Source organism: Hetaerina americana, unplaced genomic scaffold (genome assembly GCF_022747635.1).
Source record: "Hetaerina americana unplaced genomic scaffold, ioHetAmer1.1.p SCAF_1, whole genome shotgun sequence".
NCBI lineage: Eukaryota > Metazoa > Arthropoda > Insecta > Odonata > Calopterygidae > Hetaerina > Hetaerina americana.
In genome coordinates, this window is record NW_027286069.1 from 64,526,074 (window position 1) to 64,542,177 (window position 16,104).

The window sequence follows — 16,104 nt, forward strand, 5'->3', positions numbered from 1 at the left end:
CTCTGTCACTTTCTCGGCTCTATTCTGCGTTTTTCTCGACTTTCTGATTGCTCGTCATTTTTCCTTGCCTAAGAAAATCCGTTTCCTCCAATTCGTACGCAATGGAATCCGTGAGCTCGGCCCGCTTCAAAACTGGAGTGGTTCCAGCGTCCAAGATTGCCGTGAGACTGGGGGAGGTAAACCGAAAGGGGGCCTTTTGGAGGGACGATGGGGGGCGAGAGAGGTGAGGGGAAGGTGCAGAAATGACGACTTGATGGGAAGAGAGCCGCGGGAAACGGGCCTTTAATTACATTTCTAACTCTCCCGTCCTTCCTCCACGAGGTATTCACCATTTCTTGCCCTTTCCCCGACGAGCAAACTCCCGGCTTCCGTCTCCGTCTTACTTTGCCGTTCGATTCATCTTCTTCGTCTCTTTCCTTCTTGGCCCAAGTTTTCGAATTTCTTCCCCCATCTTTTCCGTAGCTTCTTTTGCTTTCGCGTTTCCCGTCATCCCTATTTCACCCGCCGTCCCACTGAACTCATCGTCTCTGCTCCAAATCGCTTCCGGTGGACCCTCGCGACGCTCTGGGTTTGTGAATCCCCGGCAATGAGAAAGGGGAAGAAAATACTAGTCTGATGTACGTGTACCTGCGTGTGTGTGTGTTGTGTGTGATCGTGTGGTGCAGCCTACCTTCCCGGCGCCTGGTGCGTGTTGGCTGTCCTTGCTCCCATTGGAAGAGGGACTCCGATGTCAAGGAGGTGTGGAGAGGGGATAATGAGACTTTGGAGGGGACATGGAACGGTTGAGAAGTGAAGGGAGACCCGGGAAATGTCGATGGGGAAGTCATGGGGTGGGACACCGACGACTGATGGCTGGCGCTGGTCTGAGGCAGGGAATACCGGGTAATGGATCTGGGCCTCTTATATTTTGGAGGACACATCAGATTACCTTCAACTGTTCATTTTAGTCGAGGTTGCGTTGAGTAGTCATAATTTGCCTTTCTAATTGACTAGATGGAGGCTCTGCCAGTGCTTTACCTTTTGCCATTTTTCCACAACGAAGATTAGGCCCACTATTTATAATCTATATTTGCTGGAAAAAGTATCATCTGTAAATCATTTGTTTTTAAGTATTAATCCGAGGCCTTAGAATTATTCATGTGGAAAAGTATGATCAATCCATTTCTTAAGTTGTGGAAAATCGAATGAAAGTTTGAAAGCTTATTGTTTTTTGTGTGTAAGCCCGATAGTCATCTGAATCTTTTGGCCGCGAGGTCGTTGGTTTGTTTGATTTCCGGAGGAGAGAGAACACTCGCGCTCGTGCCGCCTCAAAGATAGGCCCGCTCGGAGGAGGGCTCTGGATGTCGCTGGTGGAAGATGGAGGGGGATGCAGAGTCATCGAGAGGATGGGACCAACGGGGGGAGGGGATTCCGGTAGAGGCGGGCCGTGGGGCTGTGTCCGCGCCCTGGAAGGAGACCGGGGATCGGGAGGAGGGTAGGCTGGGCAGCGAGCTCTTTGTCCGGAGTTGATGGTGGAATGGGATGCAGCAGCGCAGTTGAGAAGCGGCAGGAGGATTTCTCCCTCTCTTTCTCCGTAGGGAAGGATTTGTGTGGTACGTGAAGAGGATGCGGTGGGGAGGGCATGGGCGGAGCCGAGACTCGAGAGCTCTCTGGCTGGGGGGAAGGGGCAGTTGGGCAGGAAAAGGGGGGGAGAGGAGCAGAGCGACGCGGCGCCCATGGCTGTTCGACGCTCGCTCCTTAAAAGGCTGCGTGTCGGAGGCGGCGGCGTTGGCAGCGGCCGCGACTTGAGACGGGGGGGCCTTCTCGTCTCCCCTCCCCCCTGATCTCCCTCCTCCTCCTCCCTATCTCTCCCCCAACCCAGGCATCCCCCACCGCCCATCTCTCTTCTCTCGCTCCAACCCGATGTTTGCCCACGCTCTCCTCTTTCCCCCACTCCTCGCTCTCTCTCTCGCGTCCATCTCTTCTCTTCCTCCGCGATTGCTTTGCGATGCCCTTCCTCCCCGTTTCTATCGGTAACTCACTGCTTGACCTCACTCTCCCCACCCTCCCCCCACTTAACTTTCATAGATTAGCCCAGTAACAGCCATCCCGCGGACGACCAATCACGCCGGAGGCTCCCATCACTCATTTCCTCCCAGTCGTCACCGTTCTCTAACTCATCTTCTTTCCGGTACCCCATCGATGATCACCAGCTAATTGAGTTTCCCTGCGCAGGAACACAGATTTTCGTTTTCTTTGCTATCGTCAAGCATTAAGAAAAACAGCGAAAAAACCCTCGATTCTCTACTGCCTCCCGTATCCTTTTCATTACATTAAAACTGTTTCCCCTCCATCGGAGTCAGTAATATATATTTCCTCTACTGGTGGAAGCCAACGGAGCACCAGAAACCGAATGCCGCCACCGCCAGGGATTTCCAGTCGTCCAGGGTTGACTTATCATAGGGGACGGAGTCGGGGGAAGTCAGTGACGCGCGCGGGAGGCAATTAAGCCGCCGCGGTGCGTGGCTCGTGTAGTTCCTGGGAGAGGTTGCCATATCGTACGTTCGGAGTCTTAACGCGGGTTCGAAGACGCCCCTGCGCCGCCCTCCTCCGGTCGCTCCCGCCTCCCGGTACGTCTTCCTTCGCCCCTCCTCTAGGGCCCCACTCCCCACTCTTTAAGAGAGGGGGCCCTCTGCAGGCAGGGTTATGAGTCCGACCTCGGCCACGTGCCATGGTGCTAAAGTTAGACTCCTGGCTTCCCCTCCTAGCATCCTTCCCTTCCCGGTTTCTTCCACGTCTCACTTTTTAACCCCTCCCCCATCCTTCTCCACCATTCTTCCCTCCACCCCCAAAGTCTCACTCCTTCCCTCCTCCTCATTTCCTCCCCATCTCCCTCTCCGGCGTCGTTTGACTAATTCTCTGAGGCCGGGGGCCCCGTAGAACGTCATGCCAGATTCCCTCCTAGCTCGAGCTTCGGTACGTGGCAAGACGGTTAGATGGCATTAGCTGGTCTGCGGGGGTTGGGAAGGGAGGCTGGTTTATCCAGGGAAGTTACATCCATCTTCATGATGACTCATCGAAAATCACCTCAAAACTCTCTCACAGGAACTCAAAAAACTCCGTCCGCTTTGTTTCTTTTTACTCCGAACTGTTTAAATGTTCTACGCGAGTGTCCTACACCGATTCCGAAAGTTATGGAGAAACGTGGTAAAATTTTTTGAGTGTCTATCGTTGGTGCCTCCCGTTTGTTTCTTTGCGCTTGCGTTAATCTCCATTAAAGGGAGTATGGAAAGCACCCTTTCTACCTCCCGTTATCCCCACCATTTAGGTCAACGTAGAGAGCGGGAACGTCTTCTTGTCTGGCATGGGGTGCGTGGCTGGTTGCCGTACGAGTCGGGGGGGTAGTTGTGTTATCCTTTAACTTATGCAACACGGGACTTAATGTGGGTGTGCGTGTAGACTATCTGCAGGGCGCATGTCTCCTTGCCGTGTGGATGGATGTTGAGGTGTTCGAGCGGCCCTTCTCTCCCTGGCTCGAGTCGAGGCGGGGGGCGAAGAAGGTCTCGACGCAAAACTCTTGATGGTGTGAGCCAAGATGGACGCCCTCCCCTCCACCCCCCCATGGTTCTCCCCCGCCTCGGTGTGGCAGGGATGGAGGGAAAGATATGCACGCGGCCCATGCAAGGCGGCGACGAGAGAGGGCGTATGTCAGGAGGCCTTGTTCGGCCCTCACCCGTCCCCATTCCCTTCAAGATTTCGCGGCCTATTCCCCTCACCTCTCGGCGTCTTGGCTCCTGTTTTATTTGGCGTCACTGCCAGTCGAGCTTAATATTTTTTTTCAAGAGAAACAAAGCCGTTCATTTGCAGCTCGTAGAGACATTAGGGAGATCACTGTCTCGGTAGTCACTGGTTTACTGCATGCTCTCCATCTTAATGTCGTGTGGAATGGGTTATTCAGAAAAGGGTGATGTATTTCGTCCGCCCTGCCGTGTCAGGCGTTTCCTAAATCTTTTCCAGTACTTTCTAATAATTTGCACATGTAGCATAAATATTACCTAGAAAATAAGACGACATTTTCATCTAATATTTGTGAGTTATCTTAAAGCTTAAAATCTGGTTGAAAAAACTTCTTCGGTATAAAAACATTATAGCTACGTAAATCGTTCATGCTGAGGGAATTCATAGGATTTTTAGTACATACGACTAGTTTTTCTTTTTATTATGGCCTCTATAAGGATTTTTCTTTGGAAGAAACCTAAAAATTTGATGTTTAAAATTCTTTTAGTAGCCTCCACCTAGTTTCAAATATTTCTCTTCTGATCATGATTCTTTATTAAAGAGCTTAATAGGAGAAACCATGGAAAGGGTTAATTACTGGAAAAGTAAGTTAATTACGAGAAATAGATGGTGCAACACGTAAATGAGAAAATCTGAGAAGGAATAAAAAAATGCCAGAGGTCTAAGTGATCTACGGAAAATTAATTTTAAGGTTGTTTATTTATGGTGATGGAAGTTTCGTTTGGGCATTGAATTAGAAAATGTATCTTTATTCTATAATAGCTTAAAAATATACGCCATTCGGCGCGAGGAATTACATCATACGCAGTGTTATTCCCTCGCGAAGGAGAAATCAGGGGAATGTGTCGTACCCTCTTAGGTATTCGCGTTATTTTGTCATTAAAGGTGTGTACCTCTTCACCCATGATTATAACCCGATAAAATATTTATTCTGTCTAGATACTTCCTTTGTTTTATGTTAGGAATTCACATAAAATATATAGAGTAGCTTATCTTTGGATTCAGTGCCGGGAAACTTACTTCTTTAATTGGAAATTTTCCTGTTGACGATATATATCGTCCCTCCTGTCAGTTCACCGCGTGGCATCAGAAATAGGCTCGGATACGGGAGGCAAAAAGCATTTCCCTGCTTCTGTCCTCTGAGCCGTCACTGTCGTCACCGCTCCATCCGTCCTCTCCCTTTTCTTTCTCCCGTTGACCCCTCCCAACCCTCCCCTCTCCCCGTATTCTGTGATTTGCCTGGCAAACTCGTACGAAATCCCCGCCCGCCGCCCCCACGTCCCTCCTTCCAACCCCATTCCCGTCTGTGGCCATCCGTTCGACGCCCACACCTCCGTACCTTTCGCCCTTGTCGCGCGCAAACGCTCCAACGTTCCCATTCCCCACGTTTCTATCGATTCCACCCGCCCTCCCCAAAAACTCCCCACAACGACCCACGGGCAGGCGGCCGTTTAATTGGCGTAGCCGTGGACTTAAAAAAAAAAAAGAGGAGAACAAATAAAGTTTAACAAGGAGTCGGAAAAAATGAAAGAAACACCTCCCGGTGAAATTTGTAATCCCGCCCATTTTTCATTTCTCCGCTATCGTGTGGTGGCGGCCGTGTCGTCTCCTCATCCAGTCGGTTGCGGTTTTCCATTTCTTCTTCACCTTCCGTCACTCCCTTCTATTCCTCAGCTCTCCCTCGCTTCCCTTCGCCTCCTCCCCTCCCACCCAATCGGCCCTTCATTCCCCCGGATCCCATCGCCGTTCGGGAGTGGATGGAGGAAAGGTTATTCGGACTTTCGGGAGCGAAGGTGCGTGTTTTGGTAGCCGGGGTGTTGGGTTGGTAGGGAGTAGAGGTGAAAGAGATGGATGGTTGAAGGGTGCGGAAGGTGGATGGGTAGTTAGAGTGCAGGTGGGGAGTCGGTCGCTCTCAGCATTTCCGTCCCGCCTTCTCCTCCTTCCCCCACCACCCCTCCTCCCACTCCTTCATTTTAAACGTCGGTCATGGCCTTGGTTGTCTACCTGAATACGGGTCAAATCGTCGAGTTTCTGATAAGGCGACGGTGGCTCTACCGGGCGGAAAGACAAACGCAGATGACTATCGTCTTAGGATCTCCCCAAGGGAGAAAATCCAGGAGGGCAGGAGTATAGAAAGGATGGAGAAGGGGAAGCGAAGGGGAGGTATTTTGCTATCACGTCTCCTTTGGCGTGCCTTGTGTAGCGCATGAGGGAAGCAAATCCGCCCGCCCGTCGAATGGTAATTTCTATTCATCGGGGATGGGGGTTTTATTGGGAAGGTTTCGGCGTGCGGCTAGGGCCGTTCGATTTTGATTAGAATGGGGTGGGTGTGGATTGTTGGAAAAGTTGTGTGCGCGCGTGATCGATATCGGAGAAATTCCGTGTCGACGGGAACGACTCCCGCTGTGATTCGCGGTTCGGAAAGCGTCGAGTGGCAAGGCATTAAGGGGAGACTTTTCGCTGAAATGTAGGCACCAGGCGGGTGTGATTTCCGAGATATCCGATGTTAGTGAGATTGTTTGAATCAATAAAATCCGTCGGTGGCCACATGAATGTACAGCACGTAAATGTTGTAGGCGATACCTCCAGTTCTCAATACCTGGATGTATTTTATTTCTCATTTACCCACAAAATCATGTATGTTTTCTGCTTTGTGGGTTAATTTGTTTCAAGAATCAATTCCCAAGTATTGGTCATCAATGAAATCAAATTATGATTGGGAAAACCTCTTAAAGATAAATAATTCAATTTTTACATATTACATGTAATGCACTCGGAAGGGTAAACAATGCAATTTGTTGTTTAGAGTGTCAAGTTGGTTGAGAAACACAATGTTGCGGATTTGACGTACATAGTATCCTAAGGAGATTGTTGTCTTATCAATGTTCTATCGCTATTGTATAAGGAACCTCTTGTTAATCATCTTGTGCTTGTCATATTTAACCGCAATAATTCTTAAACAAATTTTTGTTAGCTATCAATTCAGTTGAAATCATGATCATTCCCTCATAAATACTGCTGTACGGCCTTATTGAGTCTTCGTTACTCCTGCTTCGAGCCCCTAAACCATTTCCTTGAATTTATTTGCGTGCCTGGTGTTGGAGAAAAATTAACTCTTATCCCTGAATCGGCAAACTTACTTACTTTTAGTAGCCATTTTTGGTAAAAGCTAATAGTTACTAATAGCTTATCGAATATCCAAGTCAATGTTCTTAACACTGGACGAGGAACTATATCGTTGGTATGTGGTAATCACGAAATGTGTGGAATTATAAACATGGATTTTCGTAGTACCCTTGAAATTAAAATGTGTTTGATGTAATTATGAGACCATACTGGCTGTCTCGATATTTTTCTTTTCGAACGAGTTTCTGAAACACTTGTCCCTTTCTATCCGGGTTAATGTGTTACCTCGAAATCTATTGGCCCTTATGAATTAGATTTTGCATGGTGGTTATTTGGCTATCAAAGAGGTGGTCAAAGATTTTAACCTAAGTGATGCCTCTGAACGGTACCGGAAATTTAATGGAAAAGGCAGGTTCGAAAGACACTCTTCCCTTACACTTAATGCGTGAGTTTCGCCCGCCGTAGTATTACTACCCAGGTAGTTTCTATCCTCACCTATCGAACTAACTTTCGAGTGGAAAAATATAATTTTGTGTATTACATTCATGTGATACCAATTTAGAGACTAATCCCAACCTCTTTCCTCCAGCTCAGTGAAATCATTTTGGAAGTGAAGTCCTGAAATGGGTGGGGCATTGGCGGTGTATGCAAATTCCTTCATGGAAATGGATCCTTGGAGGCGAACTTAAAAGTCTATCTTGGCGTATGAAGGATTGGAGAACATATGAGTCTGGAGCATACGGCAGGAACGAGGACTTCCAATGTGTGAGAATTGAATATCCACGTGGCTTAGCAAGATATTTCGGTTCGTTGGATACCTCCTTGAGTCACTCACTCAGCCGTTCGTTCCTCTAATCCCATTCTTTCTGTTCCTTTTATGCTAACTAATTTCCGGAATCCCTTTCACATCTCATTTCCACGACCTTATAATGTGTCTGTTTGTGTAGTCATTCGATTAACAAAATCATTCATTCTCTTATTTTGTTGGATAAGGAATTGCTTATGTTTTCTAGCTTCTCTTTACTATAAATCACGTTTCAGTCTTTTCCCATAATTTTTACCTTACCAGAATACATAATCTTTTGGTCATGAGAGGGCTGGCAGAAAATCATCATAGAAAGTAATTATATACATGTATGAATATATAATGAATGATATAATACGTACGTGTGGTGTTAATTGTGTAATATTATTGGTAGTCCACAGATTAGACTTTAAACTCAATCACAGATCGTCATGGTATCCTAAAGCACTGCCGCACAACATGTGTACTTTTCGGATTACATTCTATCCTTTTCCAGCTCTTCATGCGTTCTACATCCTTTATGTTCTCTTAAATGTCTATTTATATTCCTCTCTCTCCGGTACTTTCAACATTCTCCCTTGTCAAGGCCATTGGCATTCTATTTACTCTTACTTTCTTCTCCATCCTGTTACTCATTCTATCTTCTTGGAATATAAAACTTTCACTCTACCATGTCTAACACATTATCTTCAACTGTGTCACAGATTTGTTGAATTCTCTACGTAAGTCGTCAGTTCATGTAAGTCACGAGTGTGCAGTGCTCGTAGAATGACGGCAGGGTATTGGTGAACCTTTTTCCTCATGATCGGAAAATGTTCTTATATTATATATAATATAAGAACTTATATAAGAATCTTATATTATATATATATAAATATTCTATATATATGTGTGTGTTGTGTAACTATTATTGGGGCGTTTAGATAAAATTGTTTTATGAAAATGTTGTGTTCATAATAGATAACATTGGAGCATTTATATTCAAGTTATTCTTACATTCGTTGAACTTGTTTCCTTTAAGTAAATATATTGCGTGAAGTTGACAATCTGTTGGTTAGTTTCTCTCGTCTATCTTGCTTAAGAATCCCTAAGCATTCTTCGGAAAATGTCTAGTTGAAACATGATGTGTTGTTTTTTTGTGTTTGCTAAATCGCCTTGAGTCAAGGGGTCGAATAATGAACTCGCCCATCTGTGCAGGAAAAAGAGATCATTATTTTTAGGGAACGGCCTTTTCTCAGTTTCTCTAACATTACAAGCAGGGATCCTGTTTCAAGGACCATTTTATTCTTGCTTCATTGGTATAACAAATTATCGGAACTTGGTTTCTTTCGTAAGGCCGTCTAGTGTCTTTAATGCCTCCTAGTAATCTGAACTAATTTACCGGGGGCCGATTTGTAAAAAGTAGGAATCACACTTGTTCTCTAGCTAAACCAACCTTGAAAGCCTCTCCAAATTATCGATTCAAGGCTCCGTTGGGTTGAAGCTTCGAGAATTGGGCATTGGACAAGAACGACTATCCCTTCATGTTGGCTGTTATATCCACCGCTAAGATAATTCATAATTTAGGGTAAATGGTTTTAGTTTGTAATATTTTAAGTAAATCGTGAAATCGTAGTCATCGTGAATTCCTTTTTTATATGGGTGTAATTTTTCTTCCCTTCGTTCTCTTCGGCGTCACATGGGCGAGTCCATTGCTCTGCTTGTAGCGCAAAAGATCCTTCCTATCCTCAGTTATGCCTTTTCTCATGCATTTATTCTCTCGTTCCGGTATCACATCGTTTAATAAGATGTCCTGGGAGCCTGTTGATGGAGCACTTTCAACTTTAAAAGATGGGCTAACTCCTCACTATTGCCCTGACTTTTAGTACACTCGACTTAAGAATACGTTTGCCCCCCCCTAATCTATCGTGACCTTTGGTAACAACTGCTGTTGTTTTACTATGAGACAATAAATACGTAAATATAAATTTAAATTTCAACTCTGGCTAAATAAAATGCCTTCCTCCAACGTTGCTCAAAGCTTATTTTCTTCTTGTCTTATGGTGTAGTGGTTTGCATATCCTTTCGTAGTTTTTTTTGGGCGATTCTTATTCAATTAACATTATTTTAAGATTAATCAACAGCCTTATCTTCACTTCTGTGCAGGATAAATGTAAGTAGTGTTACGGCTCTGAGGCAACATATAGTTCTCAAGCTGATCCACGCGTGTACTCCACTCTGTTGAATATACCCTTAAATTATCCGGACAGTTGCCCGTTGGAAGTTGCATTCTGGCGAGTCATTCTCGTCATTTTTCATTTCACCATTTGTAGCCTAATCCTGTCGGCGTTATCGTCGTCATCAACCCAGTGTTCACATAATTGAAAGGGAACATGTTACGGGGCAGGTAAGAACCATCGTTCTTGCTCTCCAGCCTTTCGTAATGGCCCAAGCCGTCGCTGACGCGCCTCCCGAGGAGAGGTTTCACCGAAGTTAGTTTCTCGAGGACGTGTGTCGGGCGAGCGGGTGTTTTTTTTGTTTTTTCCTAGTCGCGTGGAACGAACGTCCGAATCGTGCGCACGCCTTTCCCCAGGCGACCGCACGTCACCCCAGTCGTCCGTCCCGTACGAATGGGGGGATGGGTTGGAATGAGGATGGCGGGGGTAGCACATTCGACTTCAAACGAATGCGTCATCCCTCTTCTCGCTCACAATATCGCGGAAATTCGGGGAAGCGTCTTTAGATTTGAGGGAAAGTGCGTCGCTCAGTTTAGGTGACCATTTTTCGTCTACGGTGGAGACTGGGGAAGGAGTCTTATCCTGTAAGCAGTGGGCGAGATTTTTGTCTCAACTCTTTTGCCTCTTGGGTAGATGATCGAAATAGGGTGCAAATGAATTAGACCCCATCTTCCTCTGTTAATGTTTCCTTTGTCCTGGAGTCGATGAGGAGGTGGGCTATGCTGGAAAGTTTAGGACTGACTCAGATGGTTAAATTGACTAAACAAATGAAGAAAAATATCACTTGGGTCTACGTGCTGTTTTATCTCGTGTACAGTTTGTTGAGAAATCAATCAAATGTAAAAAAAGCGCGAATGCTCATTCAAATACTAAAGGCTATTGCAGTTTTATTACGATGAATTGGACCTGTATGTAAGTGCGAGGGAGATGGGCCAGATATTTACGTACCCTCACGTTGTTAATTTTCAATGGATATTTCCTGAACTGCCTTTGAGTCTTGCGCATCTCTTGTTTTTCTGTTACTCCCTCACTTTCCGAAGCTGCCGGTCACGCTCACCGGGCCTCTTTTGGGCTTCGGTTTATTTACCAATTCGCAGGTCTTAAGCGCTGGGCGTAATTCAAAGCCACGCTCCCGCCTTAAAATAAAGAATAAACTCACATTTTATAGCATTTGATTGGAAAGGTGGGCTTAATTTGAAATTTAGTTTTCATGTCGACGTAGCCTTCCTGCCTTCTCTCACTCGTGGATTGATGGTTTTTTGCAAAACTATAAACTGAGGCGTGAGGTAGTAATTCAATTCCGAGATTATAAGTATTTTGATGAAAATAGCTCTTCGGAAATGTTAGCCTAATATAAATATCGGTGATAATGGAAATGGCCTAATGTACTTATTTCGAAAATGTTGGCGTTGAAGAAGTTTTGTCATTAGCTAGTAATTTTGTGACAAATTTCAAGACTAAATACAGAAAAGATTAATGTCATTTCAGATGGTCTTGGCTTTTAAATGGGCCTCCATTGGTTTTTGTGCGTACAGGGTGTTATCATAACAAGGTTTCACACAACGCGTAAGTCTTTGAATATCAGTACTTGCATTTTCGATGAGTAAATCGAATTACTTCTTAGACTCTACGGTTACTCATCGAATCATAACACATTTATTCAATGGTAATTAGTTTTTATCGACGCAGTGTATTCTGTGAAGGGAGCGCTTGTAGATAATGGAACAAATCACTTCAATGCCCAGCTTCAAATGAGCTGATTCTCCTGATTTTGACATTTTTTCGCATGGTAACGCCTACTTAATTATTATTATTAATTCCTCTGTTATAGAGAGATATCTACCATGATCTTCTGATATTTTTAATGTCATTTAAGTACTTACAGTGCTTCATTATAATACTCGAGAGAAGGAGAGTGCTTCATTATTCATGCATAATATTTGAATTCCTTTGGGAGCATCGAGATTAATATTCATGAGTACGAATAATTGTTTCATTGTTTAATAGTGTGTAATTGTTTTCTTATTCAATAGTATCTATCATTTATCCCGAGCAGTCGCTGTTTTTCTCCGAAATGTTAAAGCCTATTTCTCAAAATTGAGGAAGAAATAACCGCTGTATTTTTGTTTTGTGCTGTCTATTTTTGGTTCCTAGTCTGTGCATTACGCCCACCACCCTTGCAGTGATGTCAGCGGCTGTCAGTTTCACTCCGTCCGATACCCTGTGAACGTTACGCAAATACAATTACTCGCTTGGGTGCTGTTGAAAGTGCTGTGAAAAATAGGCCCAAATAATTACATATACCATTCTTAATTGATACTATTTTGATCCCGTAGCCTCGGCGTGTCACAAGGGCTTAAACTTTCTTGCCTCGAGAGATGTGTCACGTTTCTCAAGTGCTCAGGATTTCCATTATTTTCTGTCGAACGATTGACCAGTTTTTACGATCGCTCCTGAGCGTCGTAAATTTGAAAATATGATTACAGAATGTCTATTTTTTCGAAAGAGAAAAATGTAAACTGGCTCGAATTTTTATGATATTAATGGTTTGATTTCTATGTATTAGTGTAAATAGAAATCCTATCTTTTGAGTAATTTTTATCGAAGTGTTTTTCTCATTATTCTGGAGGATATGCCTCCATATGAGCGCGGAGCCTTGTAGAGGTCAGCCTCTTCGCTTTTTTAAATAGCATAAATAATCCCTTATTCGCTCTGGTAATGTGATCAGAGGAAGTGAAATAGAATCTCTTCAAATTCCCCTTCTGTCTTCAATCCACCTTCCAATCGAAAGAAGGGCTATTCTTCCTCTGTGAGGTATTTTTTCCTTTTCCGCCGGCTGTGGTTGTCAGATTGCCATCATCCAATAATAAGTTTACTGCTGCAACTGGTGAAAACATCTCTTAGAAATTGAATTCTTCCTTGACCCGAACATGTGAAGCAGTTCAGGTGTTTGGTGTGAATCAAGTCGTTATTTGTTATTAAGAACCGACTTACATACATACATATCAACATTTCGAGGTAATGCTAATGTAAATTGCATATTAATTTAGATTGCAAAGCATAGAGCTACATTCTGAAATTTCACCCCCGCAAAATTTTAGCAAAACTTAAATTCCTTCCGCTTTATCACTCTAAATAATGTTTTTATGAGCATATCGTTAAAACGTGACTGGATTAAAAATCAGCATATAATGTAGAAGTAATTATAACTAATGAGTAATTTGTTATCTAATTAAATTCTCTTGAGCGTGTATCAGCATGTAATTCTAGCATGTTCCTAGGCTGGCATTAATTTCTTTGTGTTGTTGAGTGGATTTATATTTAGGAAAAAATATCGATTCCGTTAATTCTTCCATTCTCATTAGTTTTAAAATAGTTGAATGAAATAATGTATCATTTTGAGAATACTTCTTAAAATGTTTATCGTTATTTTATGTTCAGGAATAATGAAATAGAAGAGAAAAGATGGCCTAAATACAAGACATCTGTAAGGTTTCATGTTAAAATTGATAGGATCCAATAATGGACGTTCATACGAAACTAAAATAAATTTCCTCTATTCTATTTATCGAAAGCGTGCAATGCGTCTCTATGTACGAAAAGTATTGCACTTATGGAACGTCATCTCCAAATGTCGTACCTGAAGATGACGCTTTGATCGTTGAAATGCATTGTACGTTTGCAAAAATGGAGAAATATAATACATGTGTATTGTTATTTTTTTATTCATTTGGTAAGACGTTTAGTTCGAAATGCAGCATAGTTGCATTCCTGTTTGTATTAGGGAAGTTAATTAGTCGATTTCTTAGAATTGCCAACCCAGTTATTCCGAGAAGGTTTTAAGAGGAGTATTCTTAACTTGGTTAGTCGGAGAAACGTTTAATGGTTCGTTCAATAACTTTCATGTGCTTAAGTGGACTTATTTGACCCGTGTTATAACCTGCCTAGGTTTTAGCACGTCATTTGATGCTCCAAGTATTAATTTAGTTCCGATGTTATGTATTTGTTTGGCGAAATTAGTTTGACTTAAATTATATTGAACAGTAAAATATTAGCACTATTAACTGCAAGTAAAGGTTAATCTCCACCTCCTTAAGTGGATGCTGGTTTACTATCGCGCCGTCTTATATGCCTAATCTATATGTCATCGCCATGGTTTGTTTTCATGTTATTTGCTTCTCTGTTTGCCTCTGCCGCCCGTCCTGCTACATATTTAATGTGATTTTCTTTCAAAATGTTCTCACAGCAATTGTGCCTTCTTTCTTATATGATGTACATTTTTTTAAAGTCGTTAAAATGCTCTATCTCTTTGTAGCTATGAATTTACTGTCGTCGGTTATTTCTTCTAAATAAATGGTCAATGATTTTAACTCCTTGATAAAGATTTAATCCTCCTCAACCTGTCATTCATTTGACTTTTTAAACTGCTTTAAATTCCTGAATCAAATTTCCATTTTATTCGTTATCTGACTTCAATTCTTTCCGATGATCATTCCATAATTGCGAAAATGTGTCGTCAACCCTACCTCTTCTATGCGTTACATATATTATTACGTTTTGTGAGTCGACTTGATGACTGAATAGTTCTTGTGCTTTAATTCTTTGGTTTTGAATTTTTTATAGTCATATCATGAAAAGTCATGATAAAAAATTATACTGATTAAATTATTTAATAAATAATCGGCAATAAATGTACAATGGGTTGCATTTATTGTTTGTATTTTTGTTTGAATATTATTCTATGTATTTATTTTGTCCAATTCCATTTTTAATTAAATATTTGTGATGTGTTATGCCATGCAATAAAAAGAGATCTCACACTGAATTGTGAAAATGCCCTTAATTCTCAGGTATTTTGTGAGTTTTAGTTGTGAAAAATTGACTCTCGGATTACAGTGTTTTCTAGCTTCCATTGAAAATCCATTTTAATTCCAATGCTCTTCAAATTCGGCTTAAGAAATTGAATCTAAAGTAAAAAAATTCACCATCGTGTGTAACGTTATTTCTGTATTATTGCAGGGGCTTGGTCGGCGAAGCTGTTTTGGATACATAGCCGATGAAGGTGAGTTTGGCACGTAATTCCATTCTTTTGTCACTATCGAGCACGTTGCGAAATCAAAGAATCGAAAAGCGAATCTGCCTTCGCCCGCCGTTGTAATGGTTCGTTTGCAGTGGTTTCCCTGAGGCAATTGTCACGTTGTCATGCGACACTGAAAACACCCTCCTCTAAAGATCGGTGTTTGCTCTCGTTGGCCTTCATCGCCTTCCATGCTCGGTGTTACATTTATTTCTCCATTCCCTAAGCCGAGTCGTCCGAGCCCTACCGCGACCCTGCCGGCTCCGAAATCCGGTGCGCGAACTTTTTTTTCCATTGCCCCTTCTCTCCGTTGTTGCCTCCTATCATCCCAGATTTCCTCCTGGTTCCCTTGGCCCCCACCCTTCCCCGAGGAGAGAGAAAGGGCTGTAGGTCGGGGAAGGGGGGCTCAGGGAAGCGGCAGCGTTTTTCTTCCTCTTTTCTCTCCTTCTCACTCTCCGCCCCCTCCTCACTCCACGCGCGATCTCCACCCACCCTCATTTCGCTGGAAGGGGGGATGTGGGAATTTTGTGACGCAATTTCCCCAGGCTAAAGGGTCTTGCCCAGAGTGATTGGGAAAGAGGGAGGAGGGTGAGTGTGGGCTGAGGGTTGTATATTCGTGTGTACGCATGGGGAAAGGGAGTTTGGTGAGATGGTGTAGTGTGGGGGTGGGTAAATAAATTGGTGTGTAGGTAGCAGGCAGTTATTATATAGTCCCGTTTCCGCCGGAGCGCGCCCTCCCTCTCTTTCTCATCTCGGAATCCTCCCGATCCGGAGCCCCCACCTCTCTGCTGCCTCCGCGCCGCCTTCTCCCGACTTCTCTCCTCGCCTCTAGGGTTCCCTCAGAAGAGGGAAGTGGGCGGGCCAGGTAAGAGGGGTTTTTGGGGGGTGATGGGAGAGTTTTCGGGGGAGGGTGCCCTGCGTGGAAGGTGGGAGGTAGAGGTGAATGGGTTGGGGAGGCTGTGGCGCAGGGTTCGGGAAGGGAAGGAGGGGAAGGGTTAATAAGGTTCGGCCTCGGGGTGGGGAATAGATACCCGCCACCCGTGCGATCCTTTCTCCTTCTTTGCTCCTCTCGCAGCCCCCGCCTGCGCTTTCCTCGTTGATGC

At 43.9% G+C, this 16,104-nt stretch overlaps 1 protein-coding gene across 4 annotated transcripts in view; it reads left to right on the plus strand.

Moving 5' to 3' along the window:
• The window catches only part of Mef2 (myocyte enhancer factor 2), a 237,464-nt gene that overhangs the window by 139,550 nt on the left and 81,810 nt on the right, over window positions 1–16,104 (plus strand). For 3 of the 4 annotated variants that reach the window (XM_071590720.1, XM_071590713.1, XM_071590764.1), the window contains exon 5: window positions 14,944–14,986. The gene's annotated coding sequence lies outside the window, so the exon portion shown is untranslated. Of the gene's footprint in view, window positions 1–7,621; window positions 7,669–14,943; window positions 14,987–16,104 lie in introns of those variants that run through there. The other variant, XM_071590728.1, reaches the window with a different exon arrangement.